The sequence below is a fragment of the Aegilops tauschii genome, chromosome 1 (assembly GCF_002575655.3).
Source record: "Aegilops tauschii subsp. strangulata cultivar AL8/78 chromosome 1, Aet v6.0, whole genome shotgun sequence".
Lineage (NCBI taxonomy): Eukaryota > Viridiplantae > Streptophyta > Magnoliopsida > Poales > Poaceae > Aegilops > Aegilops tauschii.
The window spans coordinates 311,698,070-311,724,526 of NC_053035.3; the positions used below are offsets into that span (position 1 = coordinate 311,698,070).

Genomic DNA, 26,457 nt, shown 5'->3' on the forward strand with positions numbered 1-26,457 from the left:
CAACTCTAGGTAGTAGTGATCCCACTATTTTGGAGGGTGTTAAATCTTATTACAATATTGATGAAAGTGGATTTGGAGAGGTCATGACTTTATTTAGTGATACATCCACTATTTTGAAAGAGGTTTCAATTGATTATGACAATGAAGTTGCTATATATGATGATTATTATGATGAGATGTATGCCATAAAGAGTGATAAATCTTCTTTGCTTGTGCATCATGAAAAGAGTGCTGTATGTGATGGTTATATTGCTGAATCCATTCATGATGTTTCTGAAAATTATTATGAGGAAGGAACTTATGCTCTTACATATCTCAATAATATCAATTTTCTTCTCTATGTGTTGATTGTTTTGAAGTTGCACTTGTTTTGCCTTCCTATGCTAGTTGATTCTTGCTCCCATAAGTTGTTTGCTCACAAAATCCCTATGCATAGGAAGTGGGTTAGACCTAAATGTGCTAATCATATGCTTCATGATACTCTCTTTATGTTTCAATTCTTATCTTTTATGCGAGCATCATTGAAATCATCATGCCTAGCTTAAAAGGCATTAAAGAAAAGCGCTTGTTGGGAGACAACCCAACACTTTTACCTACTGTTTTTGTGTGTTCACATGATTAGGCTACTGTAGTAATCATGTTTTATTGCTTTTGTTTCAATAAAGTGCCAAGTAAAGCCTTTGGGATCATGTTGGGTGATAGTTGATTTGACCCTACTGAAAAACAGAAACTTTTGCGCTCATGAAAATAAGTCTCGTTTTTAATAGAAGAGTGCTTTTGAGTTGATTCTTTTTGAAGAAGTTTAATATACAAATTTATCACGCGGTCCTAATTTTTTATAATTTTTGGAGTAGCAGACGTATGGTAGTTATCCAGATCATTACAGACTGTTCTGTTTTTTACAGATTCTGTTTTCAATGCATAGTTTGCTTGTTTTCTAGTTTCTATGGCTTATATTGCTCAATATAAATTGTGGAAATGATATGCTACAGTAGGCATTGTGTGAGAACAATTATGAATCTTGTCTTTGACAGTACCAAAAGTGAAATGGTTTGCTCTTTATCATACTAACCTATCTCACGAAGTTCCGTTAAGTTTTGTGTGATTGAAGTTTTGAAGTTTTGGGTGAGATATCGATATGAGGAGAATAAGGAGTGACAAGACCCTAATCTTGGGGATGCCCAAGGCACCCCAAGATAATATTCAAGGAATGTCCAAGCAACTAAGCTTGGGGATGCACCGGAAGGCATCACCTCTTTCGTCTCCAACATTATCGGTAACCTCACTTGGAGCTATGTTTTCATTCGTCACATGATATGTGTTTTGCTTGGAGCATCAATTTATTTTGTTAAGAATTTGCTTGCTGTTATTTAGAATAATTTTTTGCATCTTTTATTTCAATAAAAGTGGCATTGATAGCCTTTGCCATGCTTATCTTGCAAGTATACATGTTGCTATTTGAAAACAGAAAGTTTATCGATGTTGCAAAAATTCCCGAGGAAAGTCAGAATGTGATAAAATGTTGAAACTTTTTGCATAATAAGCTCTGATAAATTTTCTACAGCGTGGTAGAATTTCATAATGTTTGGAGTGGAATAAGTATTGATACCCTTGCATTCTTTACAGACTATATTGTTTTGGCAGATTGCTGTTATGTTTGCATTGTTTGCATATGCTTAGCTTGTTTAATGAATCTATTTGAGGATAGGAGTATTAAATATGCAGAGGCATTTCGTATGCAATGTCGAATAATAATTTTAGTGATTTGCTACAGTAGAGATTTATAAGGTTTTTGCATTAGTTTATACTAACTTATCTCACGAGTTCTTGTTGAGTTTTGTATGGATGAAGTTTTTGAGATTTAGGAAAATCGTGATATGAGAAGAATTAAGGAGACACCAAAGCTCAAGCTTGGGGACGCCCAAGGCATCCCAAGATAATATTACAAGAAGTCTCAAGCATCTAAGCTTGGGGATGCCCCGGTAGGCATCCCACCTTTCTTCTTCAACAATTATCGGTTAGTATCGGTTAAGCCTAAGTTTTTGCTTCTTCGCATGATATGTGCTATCCTTGGAATGTCATTTTATTTTTGTTTTACTTGTTGTTTTAATAAAATACTTAGATCTGAAAGTTTTTAAATAAAATAGAGTCCTCAAATAGTTGCCAAGGAGGCTAAGTAAGCGGATTCACATCCCGTCATCGAAGGTCTTTTCTTTGGAATTGCTCTTGTGCTTCACTTATATCCTATGAGTAAATTGTTGAATAAATTGAATGTCATGAAGTTGATATCTTATCATGCCTAGTGGTAGCTTCACATTGGATTTAGAAAGTGAAATCTTTTGAGGCTTGACAATCACAATTTTGGTCATACAAGCAATTCACGAATAATTAGTACAAGGAAGAGAACTTTCACATGCAAATACACTATCCTGGAAATCTTTTGTGATTGTGAGCCCCCATCAAAATATTATATGCCAAAATTGTTGACGTTGGACAAGGAAGACAACGTAATGATTTATGTTTGTTCATATTCACATAGAAGTTATATTGTCATAGATCCTTCAACATGTGGTGCTTGCCCCCCATCTTTGCTAGCCAAAAATTCCGCACCAAGTAGAGATACTACTTGTGCATCCAAAAACCCTTAAACCCAAATCTTATTTTCAAGAGTCCACCATACCTACCTAAGGATTGAGCAAGATCCTTCAAGTAAGTTGTCATCGATGCAATAAGACAATAAAAATTGCTTCTAAAAGTGTTAGATCATTTAGTGTAAGAGAAAATTGAGCGCTGTACGAACTTGTGATGGCAAAGAATAAAAGCGACAGACTGCATAATAAAGGTTGCTATCATAAGGGGCAATATATTGTGATGTTCTTTTGCACTAAGGGGTTGAGCATACAAACAAATAAGCGCATGGCAACCTATGCTTCCCTCTGCGAAGGGCCTATCTTTTAATTTTCTGTATTTATTTTTATGCAAAGAGTCAAAGTTATTCTCTCTATTCCTTTTTATTTTTCTCTTTTGGCAAGCATCATGTGGTGAGGAAAGATCTAGGCACATATGTCTAGTTGAATATGGGCGGCATGAGTTATTATTGTTGACATCACCCTTGAGGTGAATACGTTGGGAGGCAAAACAATAAGCCCCTATCATTCTATGTGTCCGGTTGAAACGTTTTGCTCATGTGTATGCGGTGAGTGTTAGCAATCATAGAAGACTATATGATGGTTGAGTATGTGGAGCTCTTACTTAAACTCTGTTGAATAAGTTGAATTGCAATTGCTTGGTGACTAAGAACATAGGTTGTTGAGTTTCAAGAGAGTTCATTGTTTGAACATTAACATGTGCATTGGTTGCCACTATAACATGAGAAATTTTATGAGAAAGAATTGTTGTTATGATGCTGGAAAAAGTGACTGAAATTATCATTGATCAAACTTATGCACTTTGCTAGCATTCACACTTCATAAATTATTTCTTTTATCATTTAGCTACTCGAGGACGAGTAGGAATTAAGCTTGGGGATGCTGATACGTCTCCAACGTATCTATAATTTATGAAGTATTCATGCTGTTATTTTATCATTCTTAGATGTTTTACAACCATTTTATAGCAACTTTATATCATTTTTTGGGAATAACCTATTGACCCAGTGCCCAGTGCCAGTTGCTGTTTTTTGCTTGTTTTTTACATCGCAGGAAATCAATATCAAACGGAGTCTAACACCGCGAAACTTGCTGGAGATTTTTTATGGACCAGAACACCCAAGATGGGCCAGAGCAGCACCTGGGGGGTGCCCCGAGGGGGGCACAACCCACCAGGGCGCCCCCAGGCGCGCCCAGGTGGGTTGTGCCCACCTCGGTGGCCTCCCGCACCCCCACTTTATCCTATAAATTCACAAATTTTTTGAAAACCCTCGGGCTTAACCTAGATCAGAAGTTCCACCGTCGCAAGGCTCTGTAGCCACCGAAAACTAATCTAGACCCGTTCCTGCACCCTGCCGGAGGGGGGAATCATCACCGGTGGCCATCTTCATCATCCCGGCGGACACCACGATGAGGAGGGAGTAGTTCACCCTCGGGGCTGAGGAGGGAGTAGTTCACCCTCGCGGCTGAGGGTTTGTACTAGTAGCTATGTGTTTAATCTCTCTCTCTCTCTCTCGTGATCTATATCATGGGCTTTGTTAACATAGATGGATCATATGATGTTTCTCCCCTCTATACTCTTGTTGTGATGAATTGAATCTTTACCCTTTGAAGTTTTGTCTTGTCGGATTGAATATTCAGATATGAGAATACATGATGTATGTTATGGCACTCAACTTGCAGATTCCCGAGGTGACATTGGGGTAATCTATGCATAGGGGTTGATGCACGTTTTTATTATCTTTTCTCCGATAGAAACTTTGGGGTCTCTTTGTAGTTCTTTGTGTGGATTGAATATTATGATCATGAAGTTGTTTAATGCATATCGTAGAAATTAACTCACGGATACTCGTGGTGACATTGGAGTATCTAGGTGACATTAGAATTAGTTGATGTGTGTCATATGGTGTTATTTTAGTACGACCTCTTGATTAGATCGATCAAAAAGAATAGCTTGTGTTATTTTAGTACGAACTCTAGGATAGATTGATCTGAAAGAATAGCTTTGAGGTGGTTTCTGTTGGGAACGTAGTAATAATTCAAAATTTTCCTACGTGTCACCAAGATCAATCTAGGAGATGCTAGCAAAGAGAGAGAGAAAGGGAGTGCATCTTCATACCCTTGAAGATCGCTAAGCGGAAGCGTTACAAGAACGCGGTTGATGGAGTCGTACTCGCGGCGATTCAAATCGCGGAAGATCCGATCTAGCGCCGAATGGACGGCGCCTCCGCGTTCAACACACGTACAGCCCGAGGACGTCTCCTCCTTCTTGATCCAGCAAGGGGAGAGGAGAAGTTGAGGGAGAGCTCTGGCAGCACGACGGCGTGGTGGTGGAGCTTGCAGTTTTCCGGCAGGGCTTCGCCAAGCACTACCGAGGAGGAGGAGGTGTTGGAGAGGGGGAGGGCTGCGCCAGGGAAGGGTCGCGGCCAGGGAAGATTGGATCTCCCTAGGAAAACCCTAGGGAGACTTGCCCCCCAAGCCAAGCCAGGTGGAGGCTTGCCTCCCAAGTCAGGTGGAGGCGCCCCACCTCCCCAAGCAACGTGGGAAAGGGTGTGGGGGCGCACAGCCCCTTAGTGGGCTGGTTTGCCCCCCTCCCCTTGGCCCATGAGGCCCTGCAACACTTGTCAGGGCCCCCGAAACACCTTTCGGTCATGCTGGACATATCCTGGTACCCCCGGAACACTTCCGGACTCCAATACCCTTCATCCAATATATCGATCTTCACCTCCGGAGCATTGCGGAGTTCTTCGTCACGTCCGGGATCTCATCCGGGACTCCGAACAACCTTCGGTAACCACATACTATTTCCCATAACAACTCTAGCGTCACTGAACCTTAAGTGTGTAGACCCTACGGGTTCGGGAACCATGCAGACATGACCGAGACACCTCTCCGGTCAATAACCAATAGCGGGATCTGGATACCCATATTGGCTCCCACATGTTCCACGATGATCTCATCGGATGAACCACGATGTCGGGGATTCAATTAATCCCGTAGACAATTCCCTTTGTCCATCGGTATGCTACTTGCCCGAGATTCGATCGTCGGTATCTCCATACCTCGTTCAGTCTTGTTACCGGCAAGTCTCTTTACTCGTTCCGTAACACATGATCCCGTGACTAACTCCTTAGTCACATTGAGCTCATTATGATGATGCATTACCGAGTGGGCCCAGAGATACCTCTCCGTCACACGGAGTGACAAATCCCAGTCTTGATTCGTGCCGACCCAACAAACACTTTCGAAGATACCTGTAGTGCACCTTTATAGTCACCCAGTTACGTTGTGACGTTTGATACACCCAAAGCATTCCTACGGCATCCGGGAGTTGTACAATCTCATTGTCTAAGGAAAAGATACTTGACATTAGAATAGCTCTAGCAAACGAACTACACGATCTTGTGCTATGCTTAGGATTGGGTCTTGTCCATCACATCATTCTGCCATTATCAATGACATCTAATGTCCATGGTCAGGAAACCACAACCATCTATTGATCAACGAGCTAGTCAACTAGAGGCTTACTAGGGATACATTACGATCTATGTATTCACACATGTATTACGGTTTCCGGTCAATACAATTATAGCATGAACAATAGACAATTATCATGAACCAGGAAATATAATAACAACCATTTTATTATTGCCTCTAGGGCATATTTCCAACAGTCTCCAACTTGCACTAGAGTCAATAATCTAGTTCACGTCGTTATGTGATTAACACTCATAGTTCACATCGCCATGTGACTAACACTCGAAGAGTTTACTAGAGTTAATAATCTAGTTCACATCGCCATGTGATTAACACCCAAGAGTTTACTAGAGTCAATAATCTAGTTCACATCACCATGTGATGAACACTCAATGAGTTCTAGGGTTTGATCATGTTATGCTTACAAGTGAGGTTTTAGTCAATGGGTCTGCAACATTCAGATCCGTGTGTTCTTCGCAAATCTCTATTTCATATTGTAGATGTTGCTACTGTGGTCCACTTGGAGATATTCCAAATGGTTGCTCCACTATACGTATCCGGTTTGCTACTCAGAGTCATCCGGATAGGTGTTAAAGCTTGCATCGACGTAACCCTTTACGCCGAACTCTTCATCACCTCCATAATCGAGAAACATTTCCTTATCCCCAAGGACAATTTTAACCGCTGTCCAATGATCCACTCCTGGATCACTCTTATACCCCCTTGCCAGACACGTGGCAAGGCACATCGCGGTACACAACATGGCATATTGTATAGAGCCTATGGCTAAGGCATAGGGGACGACTTTCGTCCTTTCTCTTTCTTCTGCCGTGGTCGAGCTTCAAGTCTTAACTTCAAACCTTACAAATCAGGCAAGAACTCCTTCTTTGACTGATCCATCTTGAACTCCTTCAAGATCATGTCAAGGTATGTGCTCTGTGAAAGTCTTATCAGGCGTCTTGATCTATCTCTATAGATCTTGATACCCAATATGTAAGCAGTTTTACATAGGTCTTCCTTTGAAAAACTCCATTCAAACAACCCTTTATGCTTTCTAGAAATTCTACATCATCAATATGTCATCCACATATACTTATCAAAATGTTGTAGTGCTCCCACTCACTTTCTTGCAAATACAAGTTTCTTGCAAACTTTGTATAAACCCAAATGCTTTGATCACCTCATCAAAGCGTATGTTCCAACTCCGACATGCTTGCTCCAGTCCATAGAAGGATCGCTGGAGTTTGCATACCTTTTAGCATCCTTAGGATCGACAAAACCTTCTGATTGTATCACATACATCCTTTCCTTACGGAAACCGTCAAGGAAACTTTGTTTTGACATCCATCTGCCAGATGTCGTAGATGAAAATGCAGCAACTGCTAACATAATTCTAACAGACTTTAGCATCGCTATGATTGAGAAAGTCTCATCACAGTTAACTCCTTGAACTTGTCGGAAACTTCTTTGAGACAAGTCGAGCTTCATAAATGGTGACATTACCATCAGCGTCTGTCTTCTTCTTAAAGATCCATTTATTCTAAATGGCTTGCCGATCATCGGGCAAGTCCACCAAAGTCCATATTTTGTTCTCATACATGGATCCTATCTCAGATTTCATGGCTCCTATCCATTTGTTGGAATCCGGGCCCACCATCGCTTCTTCATAGCTCATAGGTTCATCGTTGTCCAACAACATGACCTTTAAGACAGGGTTACCACTCAGAAGTTGCACACACCCTTGTCGACCTACGAGGTTCGATAGTAACTTGATCTGAAGCTCCATGATCATCATCATTAGCTTTCTCTTCAACTGACGTAGTTGCCACAGAAACATCTTTCTGTGCTGCGCTACTCTCTGGTTGAAGTGAAGGTTCAACAACCTCATCAAGTTCTATCTTCCTCCCACTCAATTCTTTCAAAAGAAACTCTTTCTTGAGAAAGGACCTGTTCATAGTGACAAACACTTTGCCCTCAGATCTGAGATAGAAGGTATACCCAATCATCCTGTTTGGGTATTCTATGAAGACACAATTTTCTGCTTTGGTTTCGAGCTTTTCTAGCCGAAGCCTATCGACGTAAGCATCGTAGCCCCAAACCTTAAGAAACAACAACTTAGGTTTCTTGCCAAACCATAGTTGTGACGCCCTCGATTCAATCGTACACTAATCATACACGCAAATGTGTACGATCAAGATCAAGGACTCACGGGAAGATATCACAACACAACTCTAGACACAAAATAAAATAATACAAGCTTTATATTACAAGCCATGGGCCTCGAGGGCTCGAATACACAAGAGTCAGCGGAAGCAACAATATTTGAGTACAAACATAAGTTAGACAAGTTTGCCTTAAGAAGGCTAGCACAAAAGCAACATCGATCGAAAAGGCAAGGCCTCCTGCCTGGGAGCCTCCTAACTACTCCTGGTCGTCGTCGGTCTCCATGTAGTAGTAGGCATCGGCGGTGGCATCTGGCTCTTGGGATCCGACATCTGGTTGCATCAACCGGAAAGAAGAAGAAAGGGGGAAAAGGGGTAGCAAAGCAACCGTGAGTGCTCATCCAAAGTACTCGCAAGCAAGGATCTACACTACATATGCATCGGTATCAATGAAAAGGGCTGTATCTGTGGACTGGACTGTAGAATGCCAGAAGAGAAGGGGAAAGCCTAGCCTATCGAAGACTAGCATCTTCTGGAAACCACCATCTTGCAGCAACAAGAGGGAGTAGAGTAGCCTAAAGTAAAGTAGTAGTAGTGTTATCAACCTCGGCCAGAGATCCTTTCTCGACTCCCTGCGAGAAAGCAATCCCAGAGCTATACTATCCAGTTATCATCACAATCCATTACTCATCACAAGTATCCAGTTCTAGTTGTATCGATCGGGATACAACTCCAAGTGTCTGTTACCATAGGACAAGCTATCGATAGATGTTTTCTTCCCTGCAGGGGTGCACCAACTTACCCACCACCCTCGATTAACTCCGGCCCGACACACTTCCCTGGGTCATGCCCGGCCTCGGCCAAACAATACGCTGCAACCCGACCTAGGCTTAATAGAGAGGTCAAGCACGCCGGACTAAACCTATGCCCCCAGGGGTCATGGGCCATCGCCCCGGGAACTCCTGCACGTTGCGTGGGCGGCCGGTGAGCAGACCTAGCTACCTCCTTAAAAAAGGCGGGAGCTTACCAGTCCAACCCGGCGCGCGTCGCTCAGTCACATGACGTCTATTAAGCTTCGGCTGATGCATACGACGCAGAACGCCCATACTATGCCCACGTGATGGTTAGTGCTATCAGGCCAGAGGCCCCTCGGATCAAATATCCAAATCGTAGTGGATTAGAAATGCGCGGTAACAAGCAGAGACTCACGAAAGATTTGACCCCGTTGCCCCGTCTCGAGGACTTGCGGCAAGGGCTAGGAATGCCCGGCCACGCCTCGTAATTATCTCGCGGGCACCCTCCAGGTCAACCCGTCTCCACATCGTCATCGTCGTCGTCGATCACGGGGGTATCGGCAGTGGTCTCGGGGTCTACCGGAAAGAAGTAACAGACGGGGAACACAATAAATAATAGAGCAATCAAAGCATCACAAATCAGAACAAGGCAACACGCGGTGTTAGGAGTGAACTATCGTAGTGCTAGACGTTGCAGACGGAGAAGGAAAACATCCGGAGGGTTTTTCCGGTGTCTGGCGTTTTCCGGACAAATGAAAAGAGAGGGGACGGTTCCATGTTCAGCATGCTAGGGGCATGTGACAGATGAACAAAATGCGTATTCGGATTCATTGGATTTTTCTGAGCAACTTCCATATAGAAAACATTTTCATCCGACTTACGGTTTATTTTATATGAATTTCTCAAAGTCTATTGCATTTTTTATTTTCAGGAATTTTATTAATTCGAATTTAAAAGGCAGAATTGCTATGGGTACACATGGGTTGCCTAGCCGTGTATGACAGTGGGGTCAGGTGGTTTGGTTGACTGTTGACCAGGTCAATGATTGACCAGTCAACAGGGTTAGTGGACCCACATGTAAGCGTAACATGCGTTAAAATTATTTTAGTTAAAAAATTTACCTAGTGGGGGCCACATGTAATAGACTCAGAGTGTGTTAGTATTAGAGGGGGATTAGTCCCTAATCTAATCAGGGCCGGCCACCACTGCCAATTGGCCAGCCGGCCACCCACACACAGCACGCACATGATGCACTTGGCCATGGCCATGGCATGCAAAGCCGTGAGCAACAGCAGCTTGTAACCGGAGCTGCAGTACCTAGCGGCAATAGCAAAGAGCAGTAGCTACGGCAAGAGTACCAGCAGCAAAGGGCAAGGCGGCAGCGGCAGCAGAACAACAAAGTAGCAGCGGCAGGAAGCAGACAGTAGTAAGCGCAGCTAGCAGAGCAACAACAACGGCTAGAGCAGCTGCGGGCAGCGCGGCAACGGCGCAACATCAGGCGGCAGGGCAGGGGGCGCGGGTTGAGGCGTGGCGGGGCGTGCACGGGCCGGGCAGCGAGGCGACGAAGGGCCGCAGTAGCAGAGCAGCAGGAAGCAAGCAATAGCAGCAACCGAGCAGGTGCGCGTACAGCACGGCGCGGCCATGGACGAGCTCGGGGACGGCGGCTACGGCGACTAATCGACAATAGGGAGAGGGGGGTTTGGAAGAGTGGCTCACAACGGAGCTCGAGGAGGGCTCGATGAAGCCGGAGGGGTCGAGGGTGAGCAGATCGACGCAGCAAACACTGACGACCGGAGGTAGGAGACGATGCCGATCCAGCGCTGTGTTGGTCCCCGACTCGAGTTCTTCTGCGTAGATGAAGAAGAGGAGCACCGCGGTTCTCCTAGATGTCTCCGTGCGGCGCAGGGTGGCTGGTGGCCGCGGGATCGACGGCGGCGCGTCAGCGACCGCGCTCGGGCGAACGAGGCAGAGAGTCGGGAAACAGCGCAGGGAAAAGGGGGCGGACAGAGTCTAGGTCACACGGGGGGAGGCCTGCGCGGCTTTTGCAGGCAAAGAGGAGGCCGTGGATGCCCGGCACGTGGCCGGCGCCATGGCAGATGGCCTCCACGCCCTCTGCCTCTACTGTAGGTTGGGGATGGCAAGGGGGTGGGCTGGGCCATGTGCACACTAGAGCTCACTTGGACAGTATTAGTTTAGGCCTTTACTCTTCTTCTTTTTTGCATTTTCTTTTCTGTTTCTCTTATTTCTAGCTTTGTAAAATACAAAATTTGCACCGAAAATAACATTATAAATTAAGCTACTGCCAAAATTAGTTTGCCTCCAAAATAAAAATAGCTTATTGAATTTTATAATTTAAAAAGTGATTAAATTAATATTTAGGCCACTGTTTTGATTAATTTAGGGTATTAAAGTACTATATAAAAATGTTGGTTTACCACCAATATTAACAAACGATTATTTGCGACAAGTCGAACATTTTAGTTTTCATGTTTAACAAATTTGAATTTTTGATTTTAGATTGGATTTGAATTTGAATTGTGATTTGGATAAAGTGAAGATTAGCAACAGTAACATGATGACATGACACCATTAACATGGGATTACTGTAGCATGACACTGGGGGTGTTACAAATCTCCTCCACTACAAGAAATCTCGTCCCGAGATTTAAGTGGGGAAGTAAAGAGTAACTTCGGGAGAACTGGCCCTTATAGGGTTAATTATCTGGTGAATAATTCAGGGAATGAGGCAGAAGTATCTCTCGAGTTGAAACTTAATAAAACATCGAGAGAACTAAAGTAGGCATGAGAATTTTCAAGCCGTAGGCAAATGTTTGATGCCTGAAACAGAGGGTGAGAGGGGCTCAGAGCAAAGAAATAAATATCGCGTCTGACGCGGGGATAGAATAAGTGAGGGAAGGTGGCTCGTAAAATACATACGAAGCCAAGTGTAAAGTATACTTCAGAATCAAGGTTGTACAGGAGAGTCAAGTTTCGATCCTGTGGAACTATGGGTTATGGGCCCACCATGTGCTTCAAAAGTAGGACGGATGCTGACATATTGCACGGTCATGGTAGCATGGCATGTCAGAGGATAGTCTGTTAGTTATCTTGGCAACAACGTTGGTACCAAGGGCGAGGGACGAAGAGAACAATTTTCCTGCTCATTGAGACAAGGCGGACCAATAGGCAAAGTTCTCGTCCATTGGTGGTTAGTGGAATGTCAACCGCAATAATAACAGGGTCTTACTAACAAATTGTACACCGAGGTGTTTACATAAGCAGTGAACTATTACTGCTTATATCATATAGATCACAAGAAAGGTTAAACAAAACAATGGAAAGGAAAATGTGATTATTGTATTAATCAGTCAAATGGAAAGGAAAAGGTGTTTATACTCACATATCCGAGTATACCCTCCCAAAGGACAAGCAGAGATTGATATACCCATCAGGACAACAAGCAGATAACAATTTGGAAAAAGGGGCGACGAAACTCCTGACGTTACCCATGCCATGGTGTTTGGATAATTGATCAAGAAACATTAAGCATTGCGCTTCCAATGTTCTTGTTGATGAACAGAATACCACAGTCATGCTTCGGGATAGCATTGACATGATCATCAGATAAAGGTCAGTCTTTGGATTCACAAAGGACCCATCGGAAACAACTTATAATTTAAGTCATACAATTTCAGCAAGGAAAAGATGAGGATGTGGCCGATGGGTTCAGCAACAACCCACCGATATGTCAAAAAGGATGTATTTCCAAAATTTATATGAACAAGTTTGTGTCGGGGGGGAGACAAGAATGTTGTCGATGATAACACAAATCACCGAGGGGCAAGGATGGTATTTCTCCTTATGAATTCAATTGATATACTGGAAGAGCTCAGATTGTTGGTGACGATCACGACACAATTGTCGAGAGATTTCATGAAGATGTAATCGATCGGCGATGTCATCAAGTCAAAGGAATTTTGAGGCGGAAGGTTTATCGGAACCACGAATATGACACAATCTCGGAATCAGGCTTGCTGTTCAAGGTGAAATGATTTGAGGAGGAAGATCGACGTAAGCTTAGCTCATCGTCGAAAATTGTGCTCCGGGAAGGACCAGGTAGCACAGTTAAAATTTACCACGATAATGATATAGCCGATCAGGCTAGGAATGGCTCGAAGTATTATTAAACTCGTAAGCAACGAAAAATACTTATAGTTATTGAATCGGAGTGCGGGATCGATTCACTTATCAGTGTGATCGGTTGACAAACAACCCAGAACCCATGAAGTGACAATGACAGGGAAAGGTAGTGTTCATCAAAAGTTTATAAGATTTGGTGCAATGGCATGATATCCTCGAGATACTGGAGGGTAAAACTCGAAGGTAGATCAGGATAGAGGTTGGACCGGTGAACTGATATACAGAAGATAGGTACTTTAACTTGTCCGAGAAATGGGATCAAAGAAGAACAATATGGTCAGAACCACGATCGCGAAAGACAAATCACAGATACGAGATCAATTTATACCATGGGGACAATCATTGTTACGAGAAGCATCTATGATAAGATCTACATCGTTTCCATGGGCATGAACACAAAGTTCAAGGTCGACTCCCACTTCTCCAATGCATAACCTTTCCTTCACTTCTCGCGTTCAATGAAGTTGTAGTGTTGACATTTTATCTGGCAAAATGTCAAAAGAGTATGACTCGTGAAAACTCTTGGGTTCATACGGATTAGGGAAGGCATAGGTTCAACCCTTAGGGGCATCTTAGGAACCTATTTCACAAACTTCAGAAGTAAACAACACAAGCTCGAAAGCAGAGAATGGTTGACAAAAGGAGAGGATACAATTACCAAAGGCATTATGTATCTGGGAAAGAACTTCATGAGATTCTTTGAATATGAAGGACACTGTCGGATGATAATCCAATAATGGATCTGGCGATCCACAATGGAGCTCATGTGAGTATCGATATTCAATCAGAAGAAGAAATAATGCAGAGGCATCAGAATTTGGGAATATCTGATAATTCAAAAGCTTAAATGCAAAGGAATTATGATTTCCAATTTGGGGGATTAGAAGCAGTTGCTCTAATCAAAAGATAAGTAAGTAGAAAAGACATAGACCGACAATCATTCAAGGTTTGATTTGCCGAGAACCAGCTCATGCCCGGAGTGGAGTCTGAGCCAGAAGGATAAATAATTACCAGGGAATAACTAATGAATGTGTGCATTCACGCACATGTCGAATCAATAGGATAAGAATGCCAAACTCAAAGGAGTTTAATGAATATTGTTAGACATATGGAATTAACCATAATGCAAGACGATAAGGAAAAACAGGAGCAATAGGCTACTAAGGATTATCGGAAGATCGAATAGTATTCCGAAGAATTTTGTGAGACATATAAACAACTGGGGATGAACAAATCCCCAATAAGTGTGACAAATTATTCATAGGGTTATTCAGGCGGAAAGGAGCTGCAAGCAGTCGGAAAAAGATTCTCGAAAGTCGGAGATACTTTCAGGTATCTGGTAATAACAAGAACAACTAGGGATGGAAGTATGAACAACAAGGTACGTAGTTATCCATAAGGATTCAATGGTGTTAAGGGATTGCAAAAGAAAATGGACACAAGTTCTCGGGAGTAGATTGGAGAGTATCTTCGAAGTCTTCTCGTGAAGCAGGCAACCATCCGGAATGAAGGGGCTCTCCGGGGAAAGTCGTTACGAGAACCTAATGTAGTTAGTAAATTCATTTAACCCGAATAGAAGAGAGAACAGAGTCCCAGAGTATAGACGAGGAATAAAAGATCCTAATACCACCCAATAGCGACGTGGGCCCATAAGCCACACAGCCATGTTAGTAAAAGTTTTTCAATGACTAGACTCGACTTCGGCCAAGGAGTTGGAAGGGGGCTACCTACAGGTAGTCGGCTCTGATACCAACTTGTGACAACCTCGATTCAATCGTACACTAATCATACACGCAAATGTGTACGATCAAGATCAAGGACTCACGGGAAGATATCACAACACAACTCTAGACACAAAATAAAATAATACAAGCTTTATATTACAAGCCATGGGCCTCGAGGGCTCGAATACATAAGCTCGAATACACAAGAGTCAGCGGAAGCAACAATATCTGAGTACAGACCTAAGTTAGACAAGTTTGCCTTAAGAAGGCTAGCACAAAAGCAACATCGATCGAAAAGGCAAGGCCTCCTCCCTGGGAGCCTCCTAACTACTCCTGGTCATCGTCGGTCTCCACGTAGTAGTAGGCATCGGTGGTGGCATCTGGCTCTTGGGCTCCGACATTTGGTTGCATCCACCGGAAAAAAGAAGAAAGGGGAAAAAAGGGGTAGCAAAGCAATCGTGAGTACTCATCCAAAGTACTCGCAAGCAAGGATCTACACTACATATGCATCGGTATCAATGAAAAGGGCTGTATCTGTGGACTGGACTGCAGAATACCAGAAGAGAAGGGGAAAGCCTAGCCTATCGAAGACTAGCATCTTCTGGAAACCACCATCTTGCAGCAACATGAGGGAGTAGAGTAGCCTAAAGTAAAGTAGTAGTAGTGTTATCAGCCTCGGCCAGAGATCCTTTCTCGACTCCCTGCGAGAAAGCAATCTCAGAGCTATACTATCCAGTTATCATCACAATCCATTACTCATCACAAGTATCCAGTTCTAGTTGTATCGATCGGGATACAACTCCAAGTGTCTGTTACCATAGGACAAGCTATCGATAGATGTTTTCTTCCCTGCAGGGGTGCACCAACTTACCCACCACGCTTTATTAACTCCGGCCAGACACACTTTCCTGGGTCATGCCCGGCCTCGGCCAAACAATACGCTGCAACCCGACCTAGGCTTAATAGAGAGGTCAAGCACGCCGGACTAAACCTATGCCCCCAGGGGTCATGGGCCATCGCCCCGGGAACTCCTGCACGTTGCGTGGGCGGCCGGTGAGCAGACCTAGCTACCTCCTTAAAAAAGGCGGGAGCTTACCAGTCCAACCCGGCGCGCGCCGCTCAGTCACATGACGTCTATTAAGCTTCGGCTGATGCATACGACGCAGAACGCCCATACTATGCCCACGTGATGGTTAGTGCTATCAGGCCAGAGGCCCCTCGGATCAAATATCCAAATCGTAGTGGATTAGAAATGCGCGGTAACAAGCAGAGACTCACGAAAGATTTGACCCCGTTGCCCCGTCTCGAGGACTTGCGGCAAGGGCTAGGAATGCCCGGCCACGCCTCGTAATTATCTCGCGGGCACCCTCCAGGTCAACCCATCTCCACATCGTCGTCGTCGTCGTCGTCGATCACGGGGGTATCGGCAGCGGTCTCGGGGTCTACCGGAAAGAAGTAACAGACGGGGAACACAATAAATAATAGAGCAATCAAAGCATCACAAAGCATAACATGGCAATACGTGGTGTTAGGGGTGAACTATCATAGTGCTAGACGTTGCAGACGGAGAAGGAAAACATCCGAAGGGTTTTTCGGTGTCTGGCGTTTTCCGGACAGATGAAAAGAGAGGGGACGGTTCCATGTTCAGCATGCTAGGGGCATGTGACAGATGAACAAAATGCGTATTCGGATTCGTTGGATTTTTCTGAGCAACTTCCATATAGAAAACATTTTCATCCGACTTACGGTTTATTTTATATGAATTTCTCAAAGTCTATTGCATTTTTTATTTTCAGGAATTTTATTAATTCGAATTTAAAAGGCAGAATTGCTATGGGTACACATGGGTTGCCTAGCCGTGTATGACAGTGGGGTCAGGTGGTTTGGTTGACTGTTGACCAGGTCAATGATTGACCAGTCAACAGGGTCAGTGGACCCACATGTAAGCGTAACATGTGTTAAAATTATTTTAGTTAAACAATTTACCTAGTGGGGGCCACATGTAACAGACTCAAAGTGTATTAGTATTAGAGGGGGATTAGTCCCTAATCTAATCAGGGCCGGCCACCACTGCCAATTGGCCAGCCGGCCACCCACACACAGCACGCACATGATGCACTTGGCCATGGCCATGGCATGCAAAGCCGTGAGCAACAGCAGCTAGTAACCGGAGCTGCAGTACCTAGCGGCAATAGCAAAGAGCAGTAGCTACGGCAAGAGTACCAACAGCAAAGAGCAAGGCGGCAGCGGCAGCAGAACAACAAAGCAGTAGCGGCAGGAAGCAGACAGTAGTAAGCGCAGCTAGCAGAGCAACAACAACGGCTAGAGCAGCTGCGGGCAGCGCGGCAACGGCGCAACATCAGGCAGCAGGGCAGGGGGCGCGGGTTGAGGCGTGGCGGGGCGTGCACGGGCCGGGCAGCGAGGCGACGAAGGGCCGCAGTAGCAGAGCAGCAGGAAGCAAGCAACAGCAGCAACCGAGCAGGTGCGCGTACAACACGGCGCGGCCATGGACGAGCTCGGGGACGGCGGGTACGGTGACTAATCGATAATAGGGAGAGGGGGGGTTTGGAAGAGTGGCTCACAGCGGAGCTCGAGGAGGGCTCGATGAAGCCGGAGGGGTCGTGGGTGAGCAGATCGACGCAGCGAACACCGACGACCGGAGGTAGGAGACGATGCCGATCCAGCGCTGTGTTGGTCCCCGGCTCGAGTTCTTCTGCGTAGATGAAGAAGAGGAGCACCGCGGTTCTCCTAGATATCTCCGGGCGGCGCAGGGTGGTGGCTGGTGGCCGCGGGATCGACGACGGCGCGTCGGCGACCGCGCTCGGGCGAACGAGGCAGAGAGTCGGGAAACAGCGCAGGGAAAAGGGGGCGGACGGAGTATAGGTCACACGGGGGGAGGCCTGCGCGGCTTTTGCAGGCAAGGGGGAGGTCGTGGATGCCCGGCACGTGGCCGGCGCCATGGAAGATGGCCTCCACGCCCTCTGCCTCTACTGTAGGTTGGGGATGGCAAGGGGGTGGGCTGGGCCATGTGCACACTAGAGCCCACTTGGACAGTATTAGTTTAGGCCTTTACTCTTCTTCTTTTTTGCATTTTCTTTTCTATTTCTCTTATTTAGTTTGCCTCCAAAATAAAAATAGCTTATTAAATTTTATAATTTAAAAAGTGATTAAATTAATATTTAGGCCACTGTTTTGATTAATTTAGGGTATTTAAGTACTATATAAAAATGTTGGTTCACCACCAATATTAACAAATGATTATTTGCGACAAGTCAAACATTTTAGTTTTCATGTTTAACAAATTTGAATTTTTTATTTTAGTTTGGATTTGAATTTGAATTATGATTTGGATAAAGTGAAGATTAGCAACAGTAACATGATGACATGACACCATTAACAGGGGATTACTGTAGCATGACACTAGGGGTGTTACAATAGTTCATACGGTGCCGTCTCCACGGACTTAGATGGGGCCCTATTTATAGTGAATGTAGTTGTCTCTAATGCATAACCCCAAAACGGTAGCGGTAGATCGGTAAGAGACATCATAGATCGCACCATATCCAATAGGGCGTGATTACGACGTTCGGACACACCATTACGCTATGGTGTTCCAGGTGGCGTCAACTGTGAAACAATTCCACCTTCTCTTTAGTGATTGCCAAACTCATAACTTAGATACTCTCCCCTTGATCAGTTCGTAGGAACTTGATCTTCTTGTTATGATGATTCTCAACTTCACTCTGAAATTGCTTGAACTTTTCAAACGTTTCAGACTTATGCTTTATTAAGTAATAATACCCATATCTACTCAATTCATCGGTGAAGGTGAGAAAATAACGATATCCACTACGTGCGTCAACACTCATCGGACCGCACACATCAGCATGTGTGATTTCCAACAAGTCACTTGCCATTCCATTGTTCCAGAAAACGGGTTTTTAGTCATCTTGCCAAAGAGGCATGGTTCGCATGTGTCAAGTGATTCAAAATCAAGTGACTCCAAAAGTCCATCGACATGGAGGTTCTTCATGCGCTTTACACCAATATGACCTAAGCGGCAGTGCCTCAAGAAAGTGGTACTATCATTATCAATTCTACATCTTTTGGCATCAATGTTATGAACATGTGTATCACTATGACCGAGATTCAATAAACCATTCACATTGGGTGATGACTGATAACCCACAAGTATAGGGGATCGCAACAATTTTCGAGGGTAGAGTATTCAACCCAAATTTATTGATTCGACACAAGGGGAGCCAAAGAATATTCTCAAGTATTAGCAGTTGAGTTGTCAATTCAACCACACCTGGATAACTTAATATCTGCAGCAAAGTATTTCAGTAGCAAAGTAATATGGAAGTAACGGTAACGGTAACAAAAGTAATATTTTTGGGTTTTGTAGTGATTTAACAGTAGCAACGGAAAAGTAAATAAGCTAAGAACAATATGTGAAAAGCTCGTACACATTGGATCGGTGATGGAAAATTATGCCGGATGCGGCTCATCATGTAACAGTCATAACATAGGGTGACACAGAACTAGCTCCAATTCATCAATGTAATGTAGGCATGTATTCCGAATATAGTCATACGTGCTTATGGAAAAGAACTTGCATGCCATCTTTTGTCCTACCCTCCCTGTGGCAGCGGGGTCCTATTGGAAACTAAGGGATATTAAGGCCTCCTTTTAATAGAGTACCGGACCAAAGCATTAACACATAGTGAATACATGAACTCCTCAAACTATGGTCATCACCGGGAGTGGTCCCGATTATTGTCACTTCGGGGTTGCCGGATCATAACACATAGTAGGTGACTATAGGCTTGCAAGATAGGATCAAGAACTCACATATATTCATGAAAACATAATAGGTTCAGATCTGAAATCATGGCACTTGGGCCCTAGTGACAAGCATTAAGCATAGCAAAGTCATAGCAACATCAATCTCAGAACATAGTGGATACTAGGGATCAAACCCTAACAAAACTAACTCGATTACATGATAAATCTCATCCAACCCATCACCGTCTAGCAAGCCTACGATGGAGTTACTCACGCACGGCGGTGAGCATCATGAAATTGGTGATGGAGGATGGTTGATGATGACGATGGCAACGGATTCCCCTCTCCGGAGCCCCGAACGGGCTCCAGATCAGCCCTCCCAACAGAGTTTAGGGCTTGGCGGCGGCTCCGTATCGTAAAACACGATGAATCTTTCTCTCTGATTTTTTTCTCCCCGAACACGAATATATGGAGTTGGAGTTGAGGTCGGTGGAGCTCCAGGGGGCCCACGAGGCAGGGGGCGCGCCCAGGGGGGCAGGCGCGCCCCCACCCTTGTGGAAAGGGTGTGGGCCCCTGGCCTTGATTCTTTCGCCAGTATTTTTTATTATTTCCAAAAATAATCTCCGTGAAGTTTCAGGTCATTCCGAGAACTTTTGTTTCTGCACAAAGATAACACCATGGCAATTCTGCTGAAAACAGCGTCAGTCCAGGTTAGTTCCATTCAAATCATGCAAGTTAGAGTTCAAAACAAGGGCAAAAGCGTTTGGAAAAGTAGATACGACGGAGACGTATCAACTCCCCCAAGCTTAAACCTTTGCTTGTCCTCAAGCAATTCAGTTGACAAACTGAAAGTGATAAAGAAAAAACGTTTAGAAACTCTGTTTCTTGTTGTTGTAAATATGTAAAGCCAGCATTCTAGTTTTCAGCAAAGATTATGACTAACCATATTCACAATAACACTTAGGTCTCATGTTTACTCATATCAATGGCATAATCAACTAGAGAGCAATAATAATAAATCTCGGATGACAACACTTTCTCAAAACAATCATAATATGATATAACAAGATGGTATCTCGCTAGCCCTTTCTGAGAACGCAAAACATAAATGCAGAGCACCTTTAAAGATCAAGGACTGACTAAACATTGTAATTCATGGTAAAAGATATCCAGTCATACCCAATATAAACTAATAGTAATGGATGCAAATGACAGCGGTGCCCTCCAGCTGGTGCTTTTTAATAAGAGGGTGATGACTCAGCAAAAAAGTAAATAGATAGGCCCTTCGCAGAGGGAAACAGGGATTTGTAGAGGTGCCAGAGCTCGATTTTGAAATAGAGATAAATAATATTTTGAGCGGCATACTTTCATTGTCAACATAACAACCAAGAGATGGCGATATCTTCCATGCTACACACATTATAGGCGGTTCCCAAACAGAATGGTAAAGTTTATGCGCCCCCTCCACCAACAAGCATCAATCCATGGCTTGCTCGAAACAACAAGTGCCTCCAACTAACAACAGTCCCGGGGGAGTTTTGTTTGCAATTATTTTGATTTGATTTGCATAAAGCATGGGACTGGGCATCCCGGTGACCAGCCATTTTCTCGTGAGTGAGGAGCGGAGTCCACTCCTCTTGAGAATAACCTGCCTAGCATGGAAGATATAGACAGCCCTAGTTGGTACATGAGCTATTCGAGCATACAAAACAGAATTTCATTTGAAGGTTTAGAGTTTGGCACATACAAATTTACTTGGAACGGCAGGTAGATACCGCATATAGGAAGGTATAGTGGACTCATATGGCATAACTTTGGGGTTTAAGGAATTGGATGCACAAGCAGTATTCCCGCTTAGTACAAGTGAAGGCTAGCAAAAGACGGGGAAGCGACCAACTAGAGAGCGACAACAGTCATGAACATGCATTAAAATTAATGAACATTGAGTGCAAACATGAGTAGGATATAATCCACCATGAACATAAATATCGTGAAGGCTATGTTGATTTATTTCAACTACATGTGTGAACATGTGCCAAGTCAAGTCACTTGAATCATTCAAAGGAGGATACCACCCCATCATACCACATCACAACCATTTTAATAGCATGTTGGCACGCAAGGTAAACCATTATAAACTCCTAGCTAATTAAGCATGGCATAAGTAACTATAATCTCTAATTGTCATTGCAAACATGTTTATTCATAATAGGCTGAATCAGGAACGATGAACTAATCATATTTACAAAAACAAGAGAGGTCGAGTTCATACCAGCTTCTCCCATCTCAATCAGTCCATCATATATCGTCATAATTGCCTTTCACTTGCACGACTGAACGATGTGAATAATAATAATAGTGCACGTGCATTGGACTAAGCTGGAATCTGCAAGCATCCAATAAACAGGAGAAGACAAGGCAATATGGGCTCTTGGTTAAATTAACAATAATGCATATAAGAGCCACTTCAACAATTTCATTATGGTCTTCTCCTATCGACCCCCAAAGAGAAGAAAAGAAATAAAAACTATTTACACGGGAAAGCTCCCAACAAGCAAAAGAAGAACAGGAAATATCTTTGGGTTTTATTTTTAATTATTACTACTACAACAAGAAAGGTAAACTAGCTAAAAGCTACTACTAATTTTTTTGGTTTTCTTAAGGTTTTTTCAAACACACAAGAAGAAAGCAAGAAAAAGAAAATAAACTAGCATGGATATTACAGTGAAAAAGTATGAGCACCCACATCTAGCAATGAGTGTGTAAACATAAATGTAATGTCGGTGGGAAATACATACTCCCCCAAGCTTAGGCTTTTGGCCTAAGTTGGTTTATTGCCACGGATGGCCTGGCGGATATCCAAAGCTGTAGCTGGGGTCGTACTGAGATGCAGCAGTTATTGCATCGTGGGCTGCAGCTTGGAGGCGAGCTATCTCAGCCCTCCTCTTATACTCTTCCGCCTCCTCTCTGGTTATAAAATATCTCGCCTGAAAGTCAAAGAAAGTAGAAGCAGGGAGAGCGAGTGATAGGTGCATCGTCTGTCAAAGATTAGTCGGTACTGGAGGAATTGATCGTTCCTCTCAACAAAATGACGACGAACCATAGCCTCATAATCCAAATAAGCAGGAGGCAACTCAATATCATCCTCATGTATGGTTACACCAAGAAAATTAGCTAAACGGGTTGCATAAATTCCACCAAAGAAATCTCCATTAAATCTATTATTATGCAACCTACGTGCAACAATGGCTCCCAAATTATAATGTTTATCTCCTAACACAGCACTCCTGAGGACACTGAGGTCAGGGACACACATATGACATGCTTCATCCTTACCATTTATGCACCTACCTATGAAGAGAGCAAAATAATGTATAGCAGGAAAATGAATCCTCCCTATGTTAGCTTGTGCTATATCTCTAGATTCCCCCACAGTTATACTAGCAAGAAAATCTCTAAATTCAGATTTGCGAGGTTCACTAGTACAACCCCATTGTGGAAGTTTGCAAGCAGTGGTAAAATCCTCTAAGTCCATAGTATAAGAATTTTCATAAAGATCAAACAAGACAGTTTGAGAATTGCGTGAAGATGAAAATTCAAACCTCCTCACAAAGGAACTAGTGAGATAGTAGTACTGACGACACTTATCTGCCTCGAAGTTCACAAGATCAGCGTTACGCACATATGCGTTAAATTCTTCCTTGATTCCCGCTTGATCCATAAAGTCTTCTGAAGGCCATTCACAAGCCCGCACTGGAGCGTCCCTTGGTGGTTCATCATCAGCATCACGCATTGCAAGCCTGGGTCCTTGCTTTCTTGAAGAACCACCTTGGTACATTTTCCTAAACATATTTCTTCCTCTGAAAAATTCTGAATTTTTTAGTAACTTCAAATAAAAGTGAACCAAGCTCAACAAAATTGATAGCAACTACTCCTACAAGTGCCTAGGGCCTATATCATGCATTAGAACTACTAGGAACCATATAAATTTGACATGCAAGTTCAAGAACATGGTCACCTAGGCCGCACAAATTTGCAATGAATAAAGCACTGGAACAAAAACTAATTGGACCATTGGAGGAGTCACATACCAAGGAACAATCCGCCAAAGCAGTTTTGTGAGAGGTGCTTTGAGCAAGCAGATCGAAAATCGCAGCAAAATGAGCTAGAACTCGTGCTTGAGCTGGTTGGTGATTTTTTGGGAGGAAGAAGGAATGTGTGGTGGCTGGAATAAGTGCAGGGGAGCCACCATGGGCCCACGAGGCAGGGGGCGCGCCCTGGACCCTCGTGGCCAGGTGCTTGCTCCCCCTGATGTGTTCTCAGTGCCAGATATTCTCAAATATTCCAGAAAAAATCATATTTCAATTTCGGGGCATGTGGAGAACTTTTATTTTTGGGGTATTTTTATATTGCATGGATAAATCAGAAAATAGACAGAAAAATACTATTTTTACTTTATTTCAACTAAATAACAGAAAGTAAAAGGAGGGTACAGAAGGTTGTGCCTTCTGACTTCATCCATCTCATACTCATTAAAAGGAATCCACTAACAAGGTTGATCAGGTCTTGTTAACAAACTCATTCCGAATCGCATGAAACCGGAGAAATTTCGAATAACACTATGTTACCTCAACGGGGATATGCACATCCCCAATAATAATAATATCATATCTCTTTTTTACAGTAGGAAGAGGAAACTCAAAGTCTCCAAAAATAACCAATGGAAATTTTCCAATAGAGTTGATACTGTGGACTTGAGGTTGTTTCCTCAGAAAGTGTATTGTATGCTCATTACCATTAACATGAAAAGTGACATTGCCTTTGTTGCAATCAATAACAGCCCCTGCAGTATTCAAAAAAGGTCTTCCAAGAATAATAGACATACTATCGTCCTCGGGAATATCAAGAATAACAAAGTCCGTTAAAATAGTAACGTTTGCAACCACAACAGGCACATCCTCACAAATACCGACAGGTATAGCAGTTGATTTATCAGCCATTTGCAGAGATATTTCAGTAGGTGTCAACTTATTCAAATCAAGTCTACGATATAAAGAGAGAGGCATAACACTAACACCGGATCCAAGATCACATAAAGCAGTTTTAACATAGTTTCTTTAATGGAGCATGGTATAGTGGGTACTCCTGGATCTCCTAACTTCTTTGGTATTCCATCCTTAAAAGTATAATTAGCAAGCATGGTGGAAATTTTAGCTTCCGGTATCTTTCTTTTATTTGTAACAATTTCTTTCATATACTTAGCATAAGGATTCATTTTGAGCATATCAGTCAAACACATACGCAAAAAGATAGGTCTAATCATTTCAGCAAAGCGCTCAAAATCCTCATCATCCTTTTTCTTGGATGGTTTAGGAGGAAAAGGCATGGGTTTCTGAACCCATGGCTCTCTTTCCTTACCGTGTTTCCTAGCAACAAAGTCTCTCTTATCATAGCGTTGATTCTTTGATTGTGGGTTATCAAGATCAACAGCAGGTTCAACTTCTACATCATTATCATTGCTAGGTTGAGCATCAACATGAACATTATCATTAACGTTATCACTAGGTTCATGTTCATTACCAGATTGTGTTTCAGCATCAGAAATAGAAATATCATTTGGATTCTCAGGTGTTTCAGCAATAGGTTCACTAGAAGCATGCAAAGTCCTATCATTTTTCTTTTTCTTCTTTTTAGAAGGACTAGGTGCATCTAAATGATTTCTCTGAGAATCTTGCTCAATTCTCTTAGGATGGCCTTCAGGATACAGAGGTTCCTGGGTCATTTTACCAGTTCTAGTAGCCACTCTAACAGCAAAATCATTATTCTTACTATTCAATTCATTGAGCAAATCATTCTGAGCCTTAAGTACTTGTTCTACTTGAGTGGTAACCATGGAAGCATGTTTACTAATGAGTTTAAGTTCACCTTTAACTCTAGACATATAATCACTCAAGTGTTCGAACATATAAGCATTACGTTTTAATTCTCTACCAAAATAAGCATTGAAGTTTTCTTGCTTAACCATAAAATCATCAAACTCATCTAAGCATTGGCTAGCAAATTTAGTAGGAGGGATTTCAGCTTTATCATATCTATAGAGAGAATTTACCTTTACTACCTGTGTCGGGTTATCAAGACCATGTATCTCTTCAATAGGTAATGGATTAAAATCATGTATTTCTTCAACAGGCGGTAAATTAAGACCATGTATTTCTTCAACGGGAGGTAAATTCTTTACATCTTCAGCTTTTATACCTTTTTCTTTCATAGATTTCTTTGCCTCTTGCATATCTTCAGGACTGAGAAATAGAACACCCCTCTTCTTCGGAGTTGGCTTAGGAATTGGTTCAGGAAGTGTCCAATTATTTTCATTGGTCAACATATTATTCAATAGAATTTCAGCTTCATCCGGTGTTCTTTCCCTGAAAACAGAACCAGCACAACTATCCAGGTTGTCTCTGGAAGCATCGGTTAGTCCATTATAAAAGATAGCAAGTATTTCATTTTTCTTGAGAGGATGATCAGGCAAAGCATTAAGTAATTGGACCCCAAGCTTATGGGAGACTCTCTTCTTCAATTTGCACAAAATTATATATATCCCTTAAAGCAGCTTGTTTCTTATGAGCAGGGAAATATTTAGCAGAGAAGTAATAAATCATATCCT

At 43.0% G+C, this 26,457-nt stretch overlaps 1 long non-coding RNA gene across 1 annotated transcript; it reads right to left on the reverse strand.

Moving 5' to 3' along the window:
* Window positions 1-8,341: 8,341 nt before the first annotated feature.
* Window positions 8,342-12,207, reverse strand: LOC141021345 (uncharacterized). The gene is made up of 2 exons (XR_012182305.1): window positions 10,798-12,207; window positions 8,342-8,620 (listed from the first exon to the last, which is right to left on the reverse strand). It is a non-coding gene; the product is annotated as an uncharacterized lncRNA (long non-coding RNA).
* Between the last annotated feature and the right edge of the window lie 14,250 nt (window positions 12,208-26,457).